The sequence below is a fragment of the Trachemys scripta genome, chromosome 11, assembly GCF_013100865.1.
Source record: "Trachemys scripta elegans isolate TJP31775 chromosome 11, CAS_Tse_1.0, whole genome shotgun sequence".
Lineage (NCBI taxonomy): Eukaryota > Metazoa > Chordata > Testudines > Emydidae > Trachemys > Trachemys scripta.
This window is the reverse complement of record NC_048308.1, coordinates 70,484,540-70,508,571: the sequence shown is the minus strand read 5'-3', so window position 1 is coordinate 70,508,571 and position 24,032 is coordinate 70,484,540. Positions and strand designations below refer to the sequence as shown.

Here is a 24,032-nt window from a genome sequence, read left to right as displayed (position 1 = left end):
TCCACTGTGGGTTATGCATGCTCCTGAAGTTGGAGAATTTGGAAGTAGTGTTTGTTGGTCTGTGCATGTGTCCTGACTCGCCACATCTCCAGTTCTCCTTGCCGCCACATGGTCCGGATTCAAAGCTTCTGGGTCCTCCTCTCTGATACAGTTCTAATTACGATTGTAAATAGTTTTATTAGTTAACATAGCTTTACTTCTTTTCTAGTTTTTAACAGTTTAATAGATTTCTGGGACTTTCCCCATTACTCCCCACCCCGTATCCCTGTTCAAGTACCAGACTATGCCCAGGACTTCAGGCTTCAAACTCTGCACCTCTTGCCTGTGATCCTTCTCAGTGATCCTTCTCAGTGATCTGTGACCATGCTGCCTCTATTGCTTGGGTGGGAGAAGCTCACATTGCAGCTAGGTGCAGTATTTGCCAGTCCTTCCCCAGCGATACCTGAGAAGGCTCAGCACTTTGTCTTTGCAAGTATCTCATGGAGATGGCCATGAGACTGCATTGAACCCAGGCTGGGAACTACCTCAGACATCGGCCTGATTCAGCAAGGAGTGTGCCTCCCACTGCTACGTCTGACTCTGGTGCTGGCGGAACCATCCCCAGAGACCCCATAGTGGGGCCTAGTCAGGAGATTAGGAAGCACACCCATAAGCATGAGACTGTCTTCTTCCTCAAATTCCAAGAAACTGGACATTCCCTGCACCAGATAGGCCCAAGGGGACACAGCATGTTCTAAGTCCCACAGGCTTGAGAAGAAGACCCATAAACAATGGGATCCAATGGTTCTGGGAGCGAAGCAGTATTGCCATCTCCAGCACCCCGCAAGACACGAGAACTTCCCACACCAGGAAAGACATCAACACCGGTACCAGCAAACAGAAAAGAGAAAATGCCCCTTACACTAGGCAGATGCAGATCCATGACTGCATCTCAGGAAGCCTGTCTGGATCCAGTCTCCTCCTTCAGGTCCATCCACTTCCAGAGAACTCACATCCCCGCCACGGGCTATGCCTGCAGTACAGATTCTCATGCTTTCCTCGATTGTTATATGCCAGTCCGTTGGCTCCGACGGTACCACCATTCGAACCAGAGTCCACCTCTTCCCATGAATTGGAACCGGGGGAAGACTCGCCAATACTATACTGCTACTATGCACCATCACAGAGACCAGCACGCTCCAGGCAAAACCAAGAGCTTTAATGATCAAATCCAACACCTGGAATTGCACTAAGAAATGAACTGGAAGCTAATGCAGTTTACTTCTCGTGTCTTGCTTACAACATTCTTGCTGAGACATCATAGAATGATGTTCGCTTTTTTGAAACAGTGTTACACTGTTGACTCATATCTAGCTTGTGATCCACTATGACTAACATCCCTTTCCGCAGTACTCCTTCCGAGGCAGTCATTTCCCATTATGTATGTGTGCAACTGATTCAGTGAAGTACTTTGCATTTGTCCTTATTGAATTTCATCCTATTTACTTCAGACCATTTCTCCAGTTTGTCCAGATCATTTTGAATTTTAATCCTATCCTCCAAAGCACTTGCAACCCCTCCTAGTTTGGTATCGTCTGCAAACTTTATAAGTGTTCTCTCTATGCCATTATCTAAATCATTGATGAAGATATTGAACAGAACCGGACCGAGAACCGATTCCTGCGGGACCCCACTCATTATGCCCTTCCAGCATAGAATCATAGACTTTAAGGTCAGAAGGGACCATTATGATCATCTAGTCTGACCTCCTGCACAACGCAGGCCACTGAATCTCACCCACTCAATCTTGTATCAGACCTGTGTCTGAGCCATTGAAGTCCTCAAATCATGGTTTAAAGACTTCAAGATACAGAGAATCTTTCAGCAAGTGACTGTGAACCACTGATAACTAATCTCTGGGAATGATTTTCCAACCAGTTATGTACCCACCTTATAGTCCCTCCATCTAGGTTGTATTTCCCTAGTTTGTTTATGAGAGGGTCATGTGAGACAGTATCAAAAGCCTTACTAAAGTCAAGATATACCACATCTACTGCTTACCCCCATTCACAAGGCTTGTTACACTGTCAAAGAAAGCTATCAGGTCAGTTTGACATGATTTGTTCTTGACAAATCCATGCTGTTACTTATCACCTTATTATCTTCTAGGTGTTTGCAAATTAATTGCTTAACTATTTGCTCCATTATCTTCCCGGATACAGAAGTTAAGGTAACTGGTCTGTAATTCCCTTGGTTGTCCTTATTTCCCTTTTTTATAGATGGGCACTACATTTGCCCTTTTCCAGTCTCCTTCTCCTTCTCAAGACTTCACCGTTGCTGTCTAAAGACACGGCTTCAGTCCATGTACTCACCGAACTGTCACTATGAACTTCATGCTGATAGTCCCAAGCACAGTAGTGTCATCCCTCCTATAGTGGACAGACCCACATCGCGTGTGCATTGGAGTCCCCTTTCTTCCCTCTTCCCCCAGACAAAACTAACATCACTGCTGCATCCCTGTTAGGCTGGGGAGCATATACAGACAACCCGTGTGACACAAGGGATGTGGCCACCTCAAGAAACCAGGCTGCACGTCAATATCCTAGAACTTTGAGCAATAAGATTTGTGTGTGAATCCTTTCTTCCACTCATCCACTTGATCATGATGAACACCACCAAAACGATCTTTAATATGAAAAAAGAAGGAGGAGTGAGATCCGTCGCTCTATGTGCAGAAATGATCAATCTCTTGAACTGGTGCATCAGCGATCAGTGCACCCTATCTGTAACCTCTCTTCCAGGAATGCAGAATGTGGTTACTCAGCAGATACTTTGCAATTGATCATAAATGGGAACTTCAGGATGCAGTGCTACATGATATCTTCACACAATGAGGGATCCCAACTAGGGACCGATTTTGCTTCTCAAACAAACAGCAAGTGCACCACATACTTCTCCAGGAAAGCCCCTGATTACCACTCCCAGGGCGATGCCCTCCTCTCCTGGTCAGACCAGCTCAACTACGCCTTCCCCCCCTCTATTGCTCCTATCCTGAGTGCTCCACAAAATCTATTGAAACAAGGCGACGGTCATTTTGATTTGCCTCCTTGTGGCCCAGACAATTCAATTCTGGTTCCCCAATCTCCTGCGCATGTCATCCCACCCACCGAGAACCACAGCCCAAACTTTCCTGACCTTTTGACCAAGTACAATGGTGAGATCAAGCACCACAATCCACATCCAGTCGACTTCAGGGCATGGCATTTGGGTGGGTATCACCTACAGAACGGGCATGTTCCCCTGCAGTACAAGGCATTCTCCCTAACAGTAGAAAAATTCTCCTAGATAATGTTACTGTGCTAAGTGGAGACGTTTTTCATCTTGGGCACGACATAAAGAGGCTTTACCAGAAGTAACAGAGTCCCCTAGTCGTAGTCACATTCTATCCTTACAGACATTGGGGCTCACCCTCAGCACTTTGACATAGCACCTAGCAGTGATCACCACGTTCCATCCTCCTGTGCAAGGTTACTCTGTTTTTACACACCCGCTAATTGCTAGATTTTTTTTTTGAAAGGCCTTCTCAACCTTCCCACCTCTCCAAATAATTACACCTCAATGGGACCTGAGTCTGGTACTCTTGGTATTAATGAAGATTCCCTTTGAGCCAGTGGTCACCTTTCTCATGGCTATTACTTCAGCAAGAAGGGTCAGGGAACTTAGAGCTATGAGGGCAGAGCCACCATTTGCAGCTTTCCACAAGGATAACGTTTCCTTACAACTACACCCAAAATTCATACCTAAGGTGATCTCCCAGTTTGACATTAATTCATTCACTTACCTGTTTTCTCCCTGAATCCACATGCATCTGTAGAAGAACATTGCCTTCATTCCCTCAACATCCGAGCTCTGGTTTTTGTTCTCTGCAGGTAGAAGGCCAATCAAAGTCCCCTAGACTGTTTATTGCGGTAGCAGAGAGACTCTGAGGACAGGCCACCTCCACCCAGAGAATCTCCAAATGGATTTCTAGCTGCATTAAACTCTGCTACCAGCTGTTGAACCTATTCCCCCACCCTCCATGGGGGTACAGGCTTATTCCACTAGAATTCAAGCTACGATCAGAGCCTCCCTTCAGGACGTGCCTCTCATAGGCATACATGGAGCAGCCATGTGGAGTTCTGCCCACACCTTCGCCACACACTATGCCTGAGCGCAGGACTCGGTGGCACACGCATCCTTTGGCATGGTGGTTCTTCACACGACCCTCTCGCCCTCCATTCTTGCATCCTCCTGCAACTTAGGTACTGCTTGTCAGTCACCCCCAGTGGAATACAATAGAGACCATCACTTGAAGAGGTTACTTACCTGTAACTGGAGGGTCTTCGAGAAGTGTGGTCCACTTCCCACCCTCCTATCCCTCTGGTAGATCTGTCAAATTCGAGATGCGGTTGCTCCGTCCCATGCTTTATTGCCTCAGATGGAAGCAAGAGGTGAGTTGGGCACATGCATGGACCAAAGGACAGTACTTTCAAATTCTCCAACTCCAGTCACAAGGCGCGCATGCATAATGCATAGTGGAATCCAGATAGGGGCCACACATCTTGAAGAACCTCCAGTTACAGGTAAGTAACCTCCTCCCTCTGAGTAACAGGAGAACACAATTAAATATGGTGTCATAAAACAAAAAAAGAAGCTCTGCTGAATGGATGTGGATGAAGAAAACTAAGAACGTTTTTAGAAACTTGGTCAAAGTGAGTTATTGCTGAGTAATCAGTGTGTTGTTTTTTGGAATGAGCGAGGAATACTTATTCCCCTTGTTTCTTTGGATTTGTAAATGGGCCAGCTCTACTGCTAAAAGTATGGTCTGACTTCTTCAAAATCTGAAACTTTGAAGTGTATATACAGGTGTTGGCAATCTCTGACAAATGGAAAGGGAAAGAAAATGTAGTGAAATTTTTTTTTTGACCTGGTCTACAGTTACATGCAGAATATATAAATGTCAGTTTGCAAACTGACACAGCGCAAGTAAGACTCCAACTCTCCCTGCCAAAGACACATAACATGAATCCGCACCTGATAGTCCCTCAGAAAACTGTGATCAAATACTCTTTGCAGTGTGTCCTCCTACAGCCTAGCCCACTTTAGGCTTGGAGTATGGAGATGAGGTCCAAGTTGGGGCTACTTGCTGAAATGTATCGCGGTCATGTACAGACAAGAAAAAACAGACGTAAAAAAGCAACTGGGATGGCACATTCCAATAAACAAAGCATTCTATTAATTGCTGCATGCTGACTGGCCACCTACAATAGCTGTTTCATCCAATCACAGAGGTTTCTGCATTTTAACCATTGGAGAAATCATTCTGGTATGTCTACTGCGTGGAGCCAAAGCATGATCCTAAGCAAAACGCTTTGCATGAAATAAGCCCATGGGGTGCAGGGGGAGGAGAGGGAGATGCTAACCTCGAAATAGGATGCAGTATCATTGCTACAACCTATGGGTGGGGGTAGTAGCCATGGCCCTCTGTCATCTTCTCTCCATGCAAAGTTTTTTCAGTCAGCAGATCTGAGCTGTGTGTTTGTAACCCACTATTTTCAGCCTAACCTTCTCCCCTATCCCCACCCCCAGCACATAGGTGTCCTCCTTGTACTGCCAAGACCCCTTGCAGCAGAAAAACAGCACCACCAATGCAGGTTGAGCTTCAGATTCCTAGGTAGGGATTGGAATTTGCCAGTTGTTTTTAAAGCACTTTAGGATCCTTTTGTTGAAAGGCCCTATGTAAATATGTTTGTGGAATGTGAATCTTTCCTTGTTAGGGGAGATCACATACTGAAATGCTGTATTTAAGCCAGAATTCCTCACTGAGTCCTCAATCTAAAGTTGAGGTTTTTTTTAAGGTAAATGTTAATGATCCTCGCTCTAAAATCTCCTAGCTAGTGTAGCCAAATAATGCTCACCCCACCTCTAGAATCTCCAAAATGTACAAGAAAATTACAAGAAGTAATTTGCAAAGGTCTGAACACCTGCACATTGGGCTTGTCAACAAGCAGCCTTCGCAGCCATAAGAGTAACGTTGCCTCTTCTGTATCTGTCTGCTGCTCACCAGTGCGTGGGGCCCTTCATTAGTGGCCCAGAGGCAGCAGGGCTGCTATGCACAGGGAGCCACCCACTGTGCTTTAGGACATTCTGCTCCCTGGGGGGCAGTTTTCCCTGAAGGAAAACTCCTTTTTACCTGCCTTCCCTCCTCAAAGCTGTTTCTTTCCCTGCTGTTCCTCTGCCGCGATTTGCTTGCCAAGCTAAGTGAGCTGCTGTGATGATAACTGAAAGGCTGCACCAAGAGTAGTGTATAGTCAGGCAGAACTCTACAGGCTGGAAAGCCCCTTCGGCACTGGGGGAGTCTAGCCCTGCTCCCTCCTGACTCCTGTGGAGGAGGAGGAGACGCTAACAGCTGTTAGAAACATGGCATGGCAGAATGAGGAACAAAACTCACCCCATCTACAAAAATGCCATTTTTCAGCCAACCTCCTGCGTTTCATTTGGCAGTTCTGCTCATGGCCTCCATTTTATCAGAGGCAAGAGACGGGGAAGACGCCAATTCTACGGTCTTCAGGAGTGCTTCAAAGCTCACAGAGAGCACCCAGCCATCCTCTGCTCTGCCCCCAGTGCTGCTGCGAGTAACAAAGCTTGCCCCCCGGGAATGCCGCCCCCCCTTCTTCTTCAGCAATGCCCCCTCTACATAGACTTGGACTGGAGCAGCTGGAGGAGTATGTTCCTGACTGATCCTTCCCTCAGGGAGCTGGACACACACTGGCAGTGAACTCCCAGCTATGCGCAGTGAAGGGAGAGGGATGGGCGTGGGACAAGGCCACTTTGACAGTGGAAGAGCGTTCCCTACTGCCCTTCTCACACTGAGACTCCACAAACACGGAGCTCAGGAGACAGATGAGAGCTGGGATGGAGACTCTGCTCCCCGGCACCTGCCTGCATTTTTCTTCAGTGCTCTGCCATAGTCCTGGTACCTCCCGTGGTGGCCAGGCCGCCTGCCTGGTGCCTAACCAGTGGAGTGAACTGCATGCATGGGGAAGGATCTCCCCTCCTTCTTGGATGATGGAGGAGAAGGTTGAAAGGAGAAGCTCTATTGCAGAAGGTACTAGGCACGTACCTGAAGCTGCTGTCATTTTGCCCTATGGCTTCAGTGAAGAGCTCTCTGTGCAGCCATGAAGACGACAGAGGCTGGAGAGAAAGCTCTGCACCCTAGCGATTGCTATCTGCAGCAGGGCCAAGAGGAGCAGCAGCCCGTGTCCAGACCAGGGGGCTCCTGGCAGAAAAGGCTTTCCTTGTTGAACAGGGAGGGGAACCCATGGACGCCCTCATACAAAGCTGGCTATGCTTTATCGTGCATGATCTCCTTGAGTCTATCCCTTTAGATTAACAAGAGAAGGTTAAAGGGTGACTTGATCACAGGCTAAAGTACCTACATGAGGAACACATATTTAATAATGGGCTTTTTGATCGAACATGATCCAATTGGAAATTGAAGCCAAATCAATTCAGATGGGAAATAAGGCATGATTTTTTAACAGTCAGGGTTATTAACCCTGGGAACAACTTCAGGGCTTGTGGTAGATTCTCAATCACTGGTCATTTTTTTAAAATCAAGATTGGAAGTTTTTTCTAAAAGATAATTCCGGTTTGGACTAGAACGTACTGTGGGGAAGTTCTCTGCTCTGTCGTACAGGAGGTCAGACTAGCCGATCACAGTGATCCCTTCTGGCCTTACCTATGAAGCACTGTACGTGCACCTGTGCTTTGCCCACCACTGCTAATTTCTGGGCCTTTTCATTGTAATCCCACTGCTATAAGTATTCACTGACTTTTCAATGTTACGGGACAAATTCTTTGCTTAAACCCGCTGTCAAACAACTGAAAGCAGAATGTGGCCCTTCATGGTCTGTTCTCCCTCCACATAATTCCCACTCATGCCAGGTTTTTAATATAAAATGTTCTTATTTCACACACACCCTAGAAACTTACAGAAATTAAAGCAAACTGCATTGATGTAATGATCTCAACTATAAAGAAATTGACAAGCTATGTAGAAATTTCCCTCTCCAAATTTCCCAGGCAGAAACCTCCGTAACAAGATGGCTTTGTGTTATGTCCTGAAGGTCAGCGAACTCTCTGGCTCTGCTGGACCAATGGAGAAACCAAGAGCCCACCACTGAGAATACTCTGCCATGGGCCCCCATGCAGGGCTGTCCTTGGGGGGTGCAGAGCCTGGGACAAATCAGCCTGTATGGGCCCCCAATAGGGCAGGGGGTGCACTGGGTCTCCCCCGGGGGAGCTGGTGGGGGCGATGGGGCTCCAGCTGCTCTGCGGGGCGTGGGCCGAGGAGGCTTACCTGGAGCAAGGTGAACCCACTGGTAGTCGGGGGTGCCTGTCTGGGCCTGGACCCCACACTCCCTGGCCTCCGCATTCGAATAAGGGCAGGTCCAGGGCGGGAACACGGGGCGGGGGAGCTGCATGCGCAGCATCCTCCTGCCAGTGTTGCCCCGGGCCCAGCAGGGGCCCAAGAGCCCAGGGACAAGGCGGGGGCCGCACCATCTGTGTGCAGGTGCCACAGGGGAGCCCACCTGTCTGTGCAGCAACCAGAAACCCCTGACCCAGGCCTGCTGAGTCCCCCTCCCCCTCCCAGCTATGCCAAATGGTATAAACCACTGGGGGAGACGGTTCCATACACACCACGCTGCCTCCTGCTTGCTGGCTGCCTCTGCCTGCTCTGCTCAAGGCAGACAGCTGCTGTCCTCACCCCATCTGACACCGTGATGTTGAAGTGCGGGGCCCCCCAGAGCGGTCGCCCCAATTCGCCCTACTCAAGGGCCGGCTCTCCCTCCCCCCCCCCCCTGCCATGTACATACCTGGGGATGCTCAGTTTGTGCTCCATCTCAACAGCTGGGATGCTCTAAGACAGAGCTGCCTCTAAGGTAGCCAAGAGCTGGGCTAAATAAGGTTTTATAGGACAAAACCACCACCCTGCATTACACCTGGAAGTCAGTTTGAAAGCATGGGGCTTGGAAGTGTGTTGGAAAACTTGCAAGAAGCGCTGCCAAGAGATTAAGGCTGTGCTAGACTGTATCAATTGCCAGTTCGGCATGCAGCTCACCTCAGGTTCAGGGGAGAGGTATAAAACTTGGCTGTAGTACATGAGGATTGGGCCCTTTGTCTGTTCCACAGAGACTGGTCTGCTCTCCCGGAGGCAGCCAATCCCACCTGATGAGCTGCCAGGAGCTAGAAAAGTGATTTCCCTCCCCTGCCCCCCAGGCAAGAAATGTTCAACTATTACTGGGTGGAGCATTCAGGGGCTTCCCCTGCCCATCCATCCCTGGGAACAGCCCTGCTCGTTGGGGCTTTGTGAAGATTCTGGCAGGAGGAGGAAAGTCAGAACTGCTGCATAAAACCTTCAGACACTAGTTAACTGGCGATCAATTCAGAGCAGGATTTCTACACGTGGGATTCCAGCCTCTTCACTGCCTCACATGGTCTGAGGGTGATGCAAGGGGAAGGGGCGCTTAGCAGCCACTCTGTGGACAGTCGAGGCCAGGAGACAGTTGCAACGTCCTCCCAGGCTGGGAGGGGAGGGGTCGGGTCCCTGGACTGTCGAGCAGTCTCCCTCAGACAGATTAGAAACCCAGCCAGGTCCAGGAATCGCAGAGAGCGGGACCAGTACCAAGTCTAATGCCAAAATAGGAGCCAGGGCTTGTCTAAACATAACACTCTGAAATTAAATCAGTTTAGTTAAACCAGTGTCAGTTTTGTTTGTGGACTCTTATATTGGTCTAAAACTGGATCTGTCTGCTTAGTATGTGCCTGTAAATTGTGCACCCATGAGCCAGCTTTCAATCAATTTAGAAGTGTCCGAACACAGTGCTGAACCACTTCAACTAAACTGCTATCAAATGAGGCCTCCGGTGTATTGGTCTCTGTGTATAGGCCAAGCCCTAGAACGGGTAGCTGTGTGGTCAGCAAGACATCCCTGCAATGTAGTCTTCCAGGGCTGTCCTTCATTTTTGCCAGTAGCACAAGAAGAGGCCCCAGTGTGCAAGGCGCTGTACGGACCAAGCAAAAAGCCCCTGCAATCTCAGAAGCCAAGACAGACAGAGGGTAGGGGAAGGGGGATAGCAGATGAGTGTGGGTTTGTGAATGGCCACTGGCCAAAGGCCCCTGCTGTAGCATCTGTTGGGTCTGTTCTTTGTTTTGCTCTCTGGCTCTGACACATCCAAGGAATTCCTCTTCCTGCCCTCTCAGAAAGACAAGGGGTGCAGTTCGGGACCTACAGCCCTGGGGTAGGGGTGGTCAGTGCAACACAGCTGAGTCCAAAGGGTGTTGTGGGGAGGGGCCCCATCCCAGTGCTGCAGTACCTGCTGACACTGCTTTTGTGTCTGCCAGCTAGTTTCTCTGGCCATTATGTAGCGTAAAGCAGTCATCATACAGCTCCCCAAGTCTAGAACCCAGGCCTGCAGAGCTTCCAGGCTGCCAGCCAGCAGCAGCTGTAACCAGGTTGAGCTCCACTTCTCATGACCCGCCGTGGACACAGACCATGGGAAGTTCTGCCTCAAGGCGTTTGACAGACGGCAGCCCCATGGCTCCTGATTGGCTCCCTGCCCTTATAAACTTAAGGGGCATTCCAGGAAGTGTCCAGGCAACATAGAATCATAGAAGATTAGGGTTGGAAGAGACCTCAGGAGGTCATCTCGTCCAACCCCCTGCTCAAAGCAGGACCAATTCCCAACTAAATCATCCCAGCCAGGGCTTTGTTAAGCTGGGCCTTAAAAACCTCTAAGGATGGAGATTCCACCACCTCCCTAGGTAACCCATTCCAGTGCTTCACCACCCCACTAGTGAAATAGTTTTTCCTAATATCCAACCTAGACCTCCCCAACTGCAACTTGAGACCATTGCTCCTTGTTTTGTCATCTGGAACCACTGAGAACAGCCTAGATCCATTCTCTTCGGAACCCCCCTTCAGGCTGCTATCAAATCCCCCCTCACAGTGTGAATCTTCTGTATCTGCCACGACTGTTCCTGCTCCTTGCGCCTGAATTTCTGGCTTTGATCTCAGCTTAACTTAGACTTTGTCTCCTGACTTGGACTCTGACCCTTGACTTTGACCCTGATCTGGAACCCACCTTAGAATCAGAGGTTGAGAGTTATCTATGCTGACTGTTCGTACAGGCTTCTGTGCTGGATACAATATCTGTGACAATTTTAAATAGGGGTGGGGGAATCCTACATTTGATTGAATGCCATCCATATAGCAGTCTGATATTGCCATTTGTGACCCTGAACTTTACCCAGGCATCAAGGGGAAATGTAACGAATGCTTCTAGTCTATTATGTTGTTAAGATAAATCAGTAGCTGTTTTTGGTCTGATCAAATATCCTGGATGCTGAGTTCTCCTTGGATGTCTTTGAGCCATGCATTCCAAGCTCTAGCGAATAGAACAATTCACTTCTATGGTGAAAGGTTGTTGCTGCAGTGAGGTCACAAGAGCCTTATTTATTCCTCAAATAGTGCTGTGATTGCATAAAAATGATCTTCAGTACATCACAGTATTTTTAAGAGGGCCTTGCCTCTGAGATCATACAGGCGTTTGCTGCTCCTTGGTAGGCAGACTAGTTTGCAAACTAGTTGCAGATTATCCCCAAACCAGAAGTTTCTTTCTTCAGAAAGGATGTTCCTTCCTTTTGGTCCCCATTCAGCCACAAGTAATCAGCTCTGGTTTAAGAACTAAGGAAGCATCTCTGAATTACATGGCAACACCAGCCCTTTAAACAATATTAACTAAAAACACTTCTTTATTTTCAAAGCTTTCTGGCTTTTGCTTTTGTCGTAACTATAAAGGGAAGGGTAACAGCCCTCCTGCGTACAATACTATAAAATCCCTCCTGGCCAGAGACTCCAAAATCCTTTTACCTGTAAAGGGTTAAGAAGCTCAGGTCACCTGGCTGACTCCTGACCCAAAGGCCCAATAAGGGGACAAGATACTTTCAAATCTTGGTGGGGGGAAGGCTTTTGTTTGTGCTCTCTGTTTTGGGGGAAGTTCGCTCTTGGGACTAAGAGGGACCAGACATCAATCCATGCTCTCCAAATCTTTCTGAACAAGTCTCTCATATTTCAAACTTGGAAGTACAGCCAGGCAAGGCGTGTTAGTTTATCTTTGTTTTCTCAACTTGTAAATGTACTTTTTGCTAGGGTGTTTACCTCTGTTTGCTGTAACTTTGAACCTAAGGCTAGAGGGGGGTCCTCTGAACTCTTTAAGTTTGATTACCCTGTAAAGTTATTTTCCATCCTAATTTTACAGAGATGATGTTGACCTTTTTCTTTAATTAAAAGCCTTCTTTTTAAGAACCTGGTTGATTTTTTCCCCTTGTTTTTAGATCCAAGGGGGTTGGATCTTGATCCACCAGGAGTTGGTGGGAGAAAGGAGGGGGGGGGTTAATTTCTCCTTGTTTTAAGATCCAAGGGGTTTGGATCTGTATTCACCAGGGAATTGGTGAAGAGTCTCTCAAGGCTACCCAAGGAAGGGAATTAGCACATTGGGAGTGGTGGCAGCGGACCAGATCTAAGCTGGTAGTTAAGCTTAGAAGTTTTCATGCAGGCCCCCACATCTGTACCCTAAAGTTCAGAGTGGGGAAGGAGCCTTGACAGCTTTATATTAAACTTTTGTGTGCCTTTGCTCAAAAGTGTGAGAACAGAAATGCCTACAGGCAATTGCTTTTTGCAGAACAGGTTTGATTAATCAGAGAATCACAGTGGTCTTGAAGTTAAGGCACTGGCCAGGCATTCCTGAGCTCTAGATTCAATGCCTACCTTTATCACAGACTCTGTATGAAGGTGTGTGCAGTTAGGTCACCTTAACTCTGCTCTGTAGTGACCCTGTGAGAGAAAAGAAACATTTTGTATGTCTTTTAAAATTTCACCTAAACTGTGACCACAAACACTAATGTGCCTGATTCATAAACATTGTTTGCAGTGTTGTAGTCATGTTGGTCCCAAGATATTTGAGAGACAAGGTGGGTGAGGCAAAATCTTTTTGGGGACCAACTTCTGTTGGTCTGAGAGAGAGGCTTTTGAGCTTCCAGAGAGCACATTGATCTGAAGAAGAGCTCTGTGTAAGCTCAGAAGCTTGTCTTGCTCACCAACGGAAGTTGGTCCCATACAAGACATTGCCTCGCCTACCTTCTTCCCAATCATAAAAATACAGTTGTTGGATGTTGTCACTACAGGGCTGAGTTAAGGTTGTTTGGGTGAACATTTCCATGCCTAAGCAGGTTGTGAATTTCTTATAATTTAACCTCTACATTTCTTGGATTTACAATACATGTTTTTGGAATAATTATACCACATTTATACTATATTTAACCCCAAACTGCTGATGTGTGCTGTCAGCTGTCACTGTAGTTTTTGCCTTGGCTTAATAATATATATTGTGTACATCCTCCGGGTTTCATAGTAACTAGCACCTCAGGCTCTTAAACAAAAGCCGTGTAATTTCAAGCTTTATTTTTAAACTCCTTTGTAAGATAATATGGGTTTAAAAATTCAAACACCCCCCTCCTTCATTAAGGGTAAAATTTTCAAAAGCGCATTATGTCCCTCTGCTGAAAGTCAATGGGATTTAGGCACTGGGGTCACATAGGTGCTTTTGAAAACATTATCCTCGAAGGGCTGGATTGCTAATGGTGTTTGGGTACTCAAAGCTGTAGAGAGGTATCTGTTAAGAGTTTCAGAATGCCTAAGTGCCTAACTTAGTTAGGTGCCACTTGAAAATCCACCGAGGTGCCTTTCTGCATCTTGAGGTGCCGAAATCACTTCTGAAATCTGTCCCCAAAACTCCTGTGTATATCCTTTCTGGTTTTTATTCGCTCATCTCCTGATATCAAATTCAAAAGGTTCAGAAAAGGGCAACTAAAATGATTAGGGGTTTGGAATGGGTCCCATATGAGGAGAGATTAAAGAAGCTAGGACTCTTCAGCTTGGAAAAGAGGAGACTAAGGGGGGATATGATAGAGGTATATAAAATCATGAGTGATGTGGAGAAAGTGGATAAGGAAAAGTTATTTACTTATTCCCATAATACAAGAACTAGGGGTCACCAAATGAAATTAATAGGCAGCAGGTTTAAAACAAATACAAGGAAGTTCTTCTTTATGCAACACACAGTCAACTTGTAGAACTCCTTACCTGAGGAGGTTGTGAAGGCTAGGACTATAACAGCGTTTAAAAGAGAACTAGATAATTTCATGGTGGTTAAGTCCATTAATGGCTATTAGCCAGGATGGGTAAGGAATGGTGTCCCTAGCCTCTGTCCGTCAGAGGATGGAGATGGACGGCAGGAGAGAGATCACTTGATCATTGCCTGTTAGGTTCACTCCCTCTGGGGCACCTGGCATTGGCCACTGTCAGTAGACAGGATACTGGGCTAGATGGACCTCTGACCCGGTACGGCCGTTCTTATGTTCTAATTACGGAGCTCTAACCTTTCAAACCTCACGTTCTAAGAACAAAGCAGGTGTGACTCACATTTTCACTGAGCCTATGTCTACAGGATATGAACTAGCGCTGTGAGTCCTAGTATAATGCTGACACGGGCGGGATCAAACCTGGGGCCTCTGGAGCTGAGTGCATAAGCCTCTACTGCATGAGCTAAAAGCTAACTGACTAGAGCAGACTCATTAGTGGTCCAGGTACCACTAGATGGGACAGAACACCACACCCAGAAGGTGTGTTGGCTACATGCTGTCCCTAGCTGAGGAAGCGCATCCTGAGCTTTGGAGACTTCCTAGTTGAAATCCTGCACGAGCCCCCCACTTGTAACACTGACACGGGCAGCATCAAACCTGGGGCTTAGTTCGTGAGCTTCCGCTGCATGAGTTGAAGCCAACTGGTTGTTAGCTAAGGCTGTAAAGCAGACTCATTAATTGCAGAGCCAGGGGAGCACCAGGACTAGCCACACCAAGTTCATACCCACGGACACTGGGCAGGCATGTACTAGCCCGTGACGCCGCTGCCTGTGCTACCCTGGCTCCGCTACTATTTTTAGCATGCTAGCTCAATGAGAGGTAGCGTGTGTATGTCTGTGTGAGCTAGGACTGTCACCCCTAGCTTGTAGACATACCCTCCTGCCCCCCCCAACAGCACTTGAGTAACGTAAAAGAGCTTAAACTTAGTGTGACTTAAACCCTCTTTGAGACCCCTTTCTACTGGGTACATCTACACTACAGCGGGGAGTCGATTTAAGATACGCAAATTCAGCTACGTGAATAGCGTAGCTGAATTCGACGTATTACAGCCGACTTACCCCGTTGTGAGGACGGCGGCAAAATCGACTTCTGCCGCTTTTTGTCGGCGGCGCTTACTACCACCTCCGCTGGTGGAGTTAGAGCGCCGATTCGGGGATCGATTGTCGCGTCCCGACGGGACGCGATAAATCGATCCCCGAGAGGTCGATTTCTACCCGCCGATTCAGGCGGGTAGTATAGACCAGGCCACTGACAGAGTAGTGAAAAGAGGTTTTAGCATCAATGAGAATAAGGCCCCTAGCCTCTGTGTATTAAAACAGGGGGTGCAATTATTTGTTAAAATGCATCACTGTTCCATTGTATTACTGTGAAATGTAGAACACGAGTGGGGCTAATATCTTGCTCACCAGAAATGAAACCAATCTGCAATCAGTGTGGTTAACAACAGACAATTGAAACATTGGAAAAAATGATCATTGTTGTCATCGTATAGAAATGTTTCTGCCGGGAGCCTGCTCTAAGGGTTAAAAGTAGTGCATTCGGTGGCATTAATTAACCTCTGCAGTAGATTCCCACACAGTGAGATCTGCTCTGAAAATAGAGAGACCATTTGTGTCTAGAATAAAGCGGGGCGGGCGGGGGGGGGAGAATGAGATCTGGACAATGAAAAGGGAATTGGCAGCAACAATAGCTGAACTTGGCTAAGAATGCACACCAGACTCTAATTACTTCAGACATCTATACATTAGTGAATTGGGAAGGCAGTCCAGGGTTGGCTGTCAAGGCTTCGAATTGCCAGCAGTGGTTAAAGTGACAGAACCAATATTATTGGTTTATTAAAACTTCTGGGGCAAGCCTGAGAACCTTTTAATACAGTAGGATTTCTGCACAGGACTGAATCAGACTTGACACGATGATGCCTCTTAATAATTGCTGTGGATTTCTGCTCGTTCTTTTGCAGTCTCGGAATACCGAATGCATGACATCTCAGGTATCGGAGAATAGCTAACCCTGGTTCTAGCTGCCTCTGTCCCGGGTTATGGGATTTGGTGTTCACACACACTTCTGGATATTAATGTGACTGAGATCATGGGGTTTTGGAGCTGCACGCTTGGTCCAGTCGCAGTTTAGCTTTGCAGGTGCAGATTTGGAAGTGGGTGCCCCCGAGCCTAATGCTGTCTGAGGGACAGGGAAACGCTGGCAAGTGCTGGCTGATGCACTACTTTCTGACCGAGATTTTTGTGCTCTGCCGCCCTCCCTCACTCCTTTGAGCCAGACTGCAGTCCCTGGCCATCATCACACAAAGCCTTGTGATGATGATGATGTAAGTGGAGTCTACCAAGCGTGCCCCAGCGGGACCTGTCGTCATTTCTGGAAGTACGGCCTGACTTGACAGGGATTGCGGTCACTAAAGCCACAGCCACATTCAAAAAGGGAAACAAATGAGATGGCCAAAAGGCACGGTGTCTTAGTTACACGAGACAGGGCTTTTCCCGCTAATCCTTCAGAATGCCACAGCCAGGCTAACACTGAGTGTATACCCCTACCTCTTAGACAGGACTCTTCACACAGTGCACAGAAGTGATTGCTTCTCCGATGGAAAAACTGAGATAGAGGGAGGAGCTCTGCCCAGACTTGCAGAGCTCGGACTAGAAACCACTGTTCCTGATGCCCAGGGCAGGGTTCTTGCCCCAGACCATGCTGTACTTTTCTTTTCTTTCCCCAAATTACTCCTGATGGTTCCATGCTCCCTATCACAGTGAGACAAGGTGAGGAGCTGGTACTAGTGGCAAAGTCTCCAAAGCAGCAGGAAGAAGGAGTGTGTCAGAGTGCAGGGAGTGAGCAGGTGAGCCTGCACTCTGATCACTTAGATCAATTAGTGCCCCCGGGAAAGCTGACTGAGGGTAATGATCTAATCAGGCTGGTGGTCTGGGCGAGATAATAACTCATGTGGCCCCAGCAGCTGAGGGCTGATAAGAGGCACAGGAGGGGAGCGCAGGGAGAGCGAGGGGGAACCGGGCTAGCTGGGGCAAGTCACACAGAGGGCTCAGAGTAAGGAGACCTCTGTTTCCCCTCAGGTACTAGTGCCTGGGCCAAAAGCTCACTTAACATTGTAAACAGACTGTTGCAGGGGGACTCTGGTGACATTGGTGGAGGGAACTACAAATAAAAGGTCGCTGAGTGCACACCTGGAGGAGCCTGTGTAGTTTCTGCAGGGAGGGAGACTGTGTGGAGCGGGACCCTGTTACGGGGATCCAGGCCAACAAGGCCTGCTCATGTGTTGCTCAGCAGTCTCTGGACGTACCCAAGGCTGACTGGGGTGGTTGGCGTCAGTGTGGTGCGGGCAGAGACAAGAAATAGCTGCCTCTTAACTCAGGGTGCTCCTCTTGGATGCTGGCGGAAATCCCCATGGCTTTGCCACTGGGCGTATTGACTCCTGTTCCTGGCTGTCCCTTTGCTCTGCAGTGGGAATATAAAGCAAGGGCAGCTGGAATAGTCAATGACAGAAACCATGCTTCCAGGTTGGAGGGGAGCCTCAGAGAACAGCATAATGCAGAAAGCACCTCTGCAGCATAGAGCGTCTCTTCTCTGCAGATATCCAGGGCTTGGAAGAGAGCACCCCAACCTTGCAGATTTCTTTGAGACAGCCCTGTGGGTATTAACAGAGAAGGGTGTAATATTGCCCCGTATTAGGGCCTAAATCAGGAGCCAATATAGGTCACATAATTTGCAAGCTCAATAGGTCATCGTGTCCCAGAACTGAGATCACAGACAGTCATGACAGCTACATGTCATGGAACATCACAGGGATATTCAGATGCTGATGTTAGCAAGTATCCTCTCAGAACTGACAACTGTTATCTGCTTAAGCAAATGCAGGAGTTCCAGAAGTGGCTGTAGCCCACGAAAGCTTATGCTCTAATAAATTTGTTAGTCTCTAAGGTGCCACAAGTACTCCTGTTCTTTTTGCGGATACAGACTAACACGGCTGCTACTCTGAAACCAGTAAAATCCTAAGGCTACCGTGAATTCAGACAAATAGCTATATTCATAGATCTGAAGGAACCATTGTGATCATCTAGTCTAAAACAGAGTATAAAACAGAGCACTTCCCTAAATAATTCCTGATTGAAGTAGTGCATATCTTAACACACACATCTAGTGTGCCATGGAGATACAAGATCAGTGGTGTTGATCTTCCACCTCAACTTCTGCTTGGACTCTGAGAAGATGTTAACTTAGAGCTAGCCGCCCTTTGAACCAGCCAATGACTGTTCAAAATCCCTAGCAATACATAGAGCCCAACTCAGGAAACTGCACTGCAGAAAGGTTTGTGATGAAAGAAGTGTTGCTTCTGGCAGATGCTCATTAAAGACAGTGCCTCATTTCTGAACTGCCTCCCATCTTTTATTTAATATCCAGCTGTGCTGCCCTGAAGGCAACATGGGGACCTCCTCAGACCAACACAAGCAAAGACTACTGAGAAGGTTTGAATTTAGTCTCCCCTGAAGAAAAGAGGTGGGGGACTGGCTAAAAATATACAAGCCAATGCAAATTCCTGCTTGGGAATACAGACATTCCCCTTTTACTATTGATTTTCCTGTCACTGAAGTCTAGAAGAGGGTGGAAAGCCTTTGAACCGTAAAGTCTGAAAGTTGTGTACCATTAAAAATGCATCTAAAATTTTATATTGGTGGCTGCATTAGCTGTGCTGGGAATTCTTAGTGCTCTGTATTCCGCACAGGCGAAAGAACTTAAGTGTTTATTTGATAAAAACAGAACATACCACTCATCTAGTTAGTATCACTATGTTTGGGTTTAGAATGTGCCTGAATGAGTATACATATTTTACTATATGGCATTTGATATTGTAGATAGCTCTATACAAAATAGACAGTTGTATTCATAGGGACATGTGGGTAGGTGGCTATAGCTCTTATGTGTGTGTATTGTTGTTTGCTTATACATGCTCCCCAACGGAATCCTGTAAAATTAGCTCTTCTGGCTTATATATAAAAATCCTGTTCCAAAATGCTTTATGTAGCATGTAGTACCAGATGATGCAAAAGAAAGCACCATAGTAGAAAATTATTAATTTTTCCTATTGCCTGTATTTTAGAGGCTGCTTACACCCTGGATCAGGAGGTTTTATAGCCCTTATAATTTCTTATTTTCTCTCTGTCACTGTGTATATGTTCTTGAATCCTAATAAGCCCTTAACATCAACGAAACCTTGCGGCCATGAGTTCCACAGGTTAAGTATGTATTGTGCATCTTCTTTCAATGACATTTCTGATGTACTGCTTTTCAGTTGATGAAAGTCCCCTTCTTCTTGTATGAAGAGAGAAGGTAAATAGGAGTACACAATTTGCCCTCTTTCTTATTCCATTCATTATTTTATATGCCTGACCACTTGTATTTATCTGCTGTCTAAACTGAACAGTCCCAATCATTTCGGTCTCTCCTCATATAAAGTTTGTGTGACTCTGGGGCCAAAAAGAGCGAATGTGATCCTGGGATGTATAATCAGGGGAATCTCAAGTAGGAGTGGAGAGGTTATTTTATCTCTGCATTTGGCACTAGTTCTGGTGCAAACAATTCAGGAAGGATGATGATAAATTGGAGAGGTTTCAGAAAATGATTCAGGAGAATGATTAAGGTTAGGATTCTGTCACAGGTATCTTTAGTAAAAGTCAGGGACAGGTTGCAGGGAATAAACAAAAATTAACAGAAGTCTGCAGCCTGCCCCTGATTTTTACTAAAAATATTCTGGGGCAGTGGGGACAAACAGAGCACTCCCGGGGCTTGCAGCTGCTCCAGCCCTGCCACTGCTACTGCGGCAGGGGCTGACCGCTCCTGCTCTAGTCCCAGGGGAGCTGACCCAACCCCAATCGCCACTCTGTTCTGGCGGCCGCTGCGCCGTATCCCTGGGGCTGACTTCCAGTCCGCTGCTCCAGCCCTTACCCAGAAGAAGTCCCAGAAATTTCCGGAATCCATGACCTCCATGACAGAATTGTATCCTTAAGAATGATTAAAAGATTAAAAGACATGCCTTTGTAGTGATAAAGAGATTAAGCTTTTGTGTCTATCTTAGCAAAGAGAAGGGGTGACTTGATTCCAGTCTGTAAGTACCTACATGGAGAACAAATATTTAATAATGGATCTCTTCAGTCTAGCAGAGAAAGGTCTAACACAATCCAGCAAAGGAAATCAGGTGTAAACTTTTAACGGTGAGCGTAATTAACTATTGGAACAATCTACCTCTGACAATTTTAAAATCAAGACTGGATGTTTTTCTAAATGATCTGCCCTAGGAATTATTTTGGGGCAGTTCTCTGGCCTGGGTTGTACAAAAGGTCAGATTAGATGATCACAATTGTCCCTTCTGGCCTTAGAATCTGCGAACTTTTGTCTTATATTTTACCTAGCTTCTGTTCCTTTGGGCTGGATTTTCATTTTCTGAGGGTGATCCATTTTGCCTGAATAATCTCTTGGATCTTGCCATTTAAATACACAGGCTTGTTGGTTTTACTTTCCTGACCACACCGGATGTAAGAGCAACTCTTCCCAGTCCTCCACATAGAGGAACTGGGGGCATGGAGTGTGTGTGAGTACTTCTTGAGTGCCTGTGGTGGGGTCAAGACTCACCACCACTGGCGCCTCCCACTGGTTGCTCCGGGAATTAGCTCTGTCCACTGCAGAGCGCCCTCAGTGCGGTGTCTTGTCCGCTGTCCATTCTGCTCTGCTCTGGGACCCGAGTTGCTCTCAGCTCGGCGGCGTCCTCTTCAGGACACTGCCCTCCAGCAGTGCCCTCTACCCCAGACTTCCGGGGGGGGGCGGGGGGAGAGGGATTAACAGCAGTCTTTGGGACTCGCACCTGCCTCCATGGCCAGCCACAACCCAGAGTCTAGACCCTTAGCTCAGGGGCAAGTTGCAGTCTGTATTGGCCACCATCTTTTGTGGCCAGGTGCAGTATAAGGGGGGGAAGAGTGGGACCCAGGCCCACCTGCTACTCTGGGTCCTGACCCAGTGAGCCTCTAGCAGCAGCCTCCTTCTGCCCTCCTTCGTTCCCCTCCTGTCTGCTTTACTTCTCTGGGCCACTTCCTCTTTGGCCCTGTGCACCTCTTCGGCCCTTCGTAGCAGGGGCCACAGCCTGGCAGGTAACAGGGCTGGAGCGTTCTCTAGTTTCCCCGAGCCTGTCCAGCACTGCTCTGTCTGAGGTGCTAGCTCCATCCTCAGGAGCTGGTCCTTCTCCCTTGCCAGCCAAGGAGAGACTGCCTCTCTGCCTGCTAGGCAGCCTTTATATAGAGCCTCACCCGGCCCTGATTGGCTGCCTCTGCCCTGCCATGATTGGCTCCCCACCGGCCTTTGTTGATTGGCTGCCAGCCTGCACAGCTTCAAAGGCCTGTTCCAGCCCTTTTCTCAGGGGGTGGGGCAGTTGCCCCACCACAATGTCCCTCATAAATAAGCGGGTGTCTGTTGTTCTAGACAAATATTTCTGGCCATTCTACGCAGGCCTGCTGTGATCTCATTACTTTCGATTTAGTCCCATCAGAAAGGCTGAATTACAGAACAGGGATCACAAATGAGAATGTTCAGGCTAAAGAACTGATCCTGGATTACTTTCATCTGCTTCCACTAGGGCTGTCAAGCAATTAAAAAAATTAATTGTGATTCATTGTGCGATTAAAAAAATATATCGCAATTAATCGCACTAACACTAATAGAATACCATTTATTTAAATATTTTGGATGTTTTCTACATTTTCAAATATATTAATTTGAGTTACAACACCGAATACAAAGTGTACGGTGCTCACTTAATTTTTTTATTACAAATATTTGCACTGTAAAAAACAAAAGAAATAGTATATTTCAATTCATCTAATACAAGTACTGCAGTGCAATCTTTTTATAATGAAAGTTGAACTTACAAATGTAGAATTATGTACATAAAATAAGTGCATTCAAAAATAAAACAATGTAAAACTTTAAACCTACAAATCCACTCAGTCCTACTTCAGCCAATCGCTCAGACAAACAAGTTCGGTTACAATTTGCAGGAGATAATGCTGCTCACATCTTGTTTACAATGTCACCTGAAAGTGAGAACAGGCATTCACATGGCACTGTTGTAGCCAGCATCACAAAATATTTACGTGCCAGATGTGCTGAAGATTCATATGTCCCTTTATGCTTCAGCCACCATTCCAGGAGACATGCGTCCATGCTGATGACAGGTTCTGCTCAATAACGATCCAAAGAAGAGCAGACGGATGCATGTTCATTTTCATCATCTGAGTCAGATGCCACCAGCAGAAGGTTGATTTTCTTTTTTAGAGGTTCAGGTTCTGTAGTTTCTGCATCGGAGTGTTGCTCTTTTAAGACATCTGAAAGCATGCTCCACACCTCATCCCTCTAAGATTTTGGAAGGCACTTCAGATTCTTAAACCTTGGGTTGAGTGCTGTATTTATCCTTAGAAATCTAACATTGGTACCTTCTTTGCGTTTTGTCAAATCTGCTATGAAAGTGTTCTTAAAATGAACATATGCTGGGTCATCATCTAAGACTTTTGTAACATGAAATTTATGGCAGAATGTGGGTAAAACAGAACAGGAGACATACAATTCTTCCCCAAGGAGTTCAGTCACAAATTTAATTAATGCATTTTTTTTAAACGAGCATCATCAGCATGGAAGCATGTCCTCTGGAATGGTGGCCGAAGCATGAAGGGGCTTACGGATGTTTAGCATATCTGGCATGTATATACCTTGCAACGCCAGCTACAAAAGTGCCATGTGAATGCCCAATCTCACTTTCAGGTGATATTGTAAATAAGAAGCAGTCAGCATTATCTCCTGTAAATGTAAACAAACTTGTTTGTCTTAGCAATTAGCTGAACAAGAAGTAGGACTAAGTGGACTTGTAGGCTCTAAAGTTTTACATTGTTTTGTTTTTGAGTGCAGTTATGTAACAAAAAAAATCTACATTTGTAAGTTACACTTTCACGATAAAGACATTGCACTACAGTACTTGTATGAGGTGAATTGAAAAATACTATTTCTTTTGTTCATCATTTTTACAGTGCAAATATTTGTAATAAAAAATAACAATATAAAGTGAGCACTGTACACTTTGTATACTGTGTTGTAATAGAAATCAATATATTTGAAAATGTAGAAAAACATCCAAAAATATTTAATGAATTTCAATTGGAATTCTATTGTTTAACAGTGCTATTAATAGCAATTAATTTTTTTAATCACAGTTAATTTTTTTGAGTTAATCACGTGAGCTAACTGTGATTAATCGACAGCCCTAGTTCATACTAATAATTCTTTTTTATGCTTCTATTTTGGGCCTTTGTCCCCCATTATATGCCATGTTTGGGCTTTGGGAGCTTGTGAGATATCTCTCGGGAGGGAGGGAGAGAAGGAAATAATTCTGGTATCAGTGCACTTAAGTCTATCTCTACTGCTGTCTGCCTACAAGAGAGAGGAGTATGAGCATCTTAATCGGAATATGTAAAATACAAGCTGAAAATATTCAGCTGTCTGATATTGTGTATTTGGCAAATTATTAATAGATTAATTATTGAAGTTGCTAAAAACTTGGTTGCCACAAAATTGAAATTTGCCCCCAGAAAACTTTGCTTTTTGTTAATTAAAAAAAAACACCTGGCCCAAAATAAATATTTCTTTATCTCAAATTGAGACATTCTAGCTTTTTGAGAACCAAATTGAAACAC

At 46.3% G+C, this 24,032-nt stretch overlaps 1 protein-coding gene across 1 annotated transcript in view; it reads left to right on the top strand.

Moving 5' to 3' along the window:
- The window catches only part of LOC117885063 (aryl hydrocarbon receptor-like), a 120,400-nt gene that overhangs the window by 63,226 nt on the left and 33,142 nt on the right, over window positions 1–24,032 (top strand). The window lies entirely within an intron of this gene.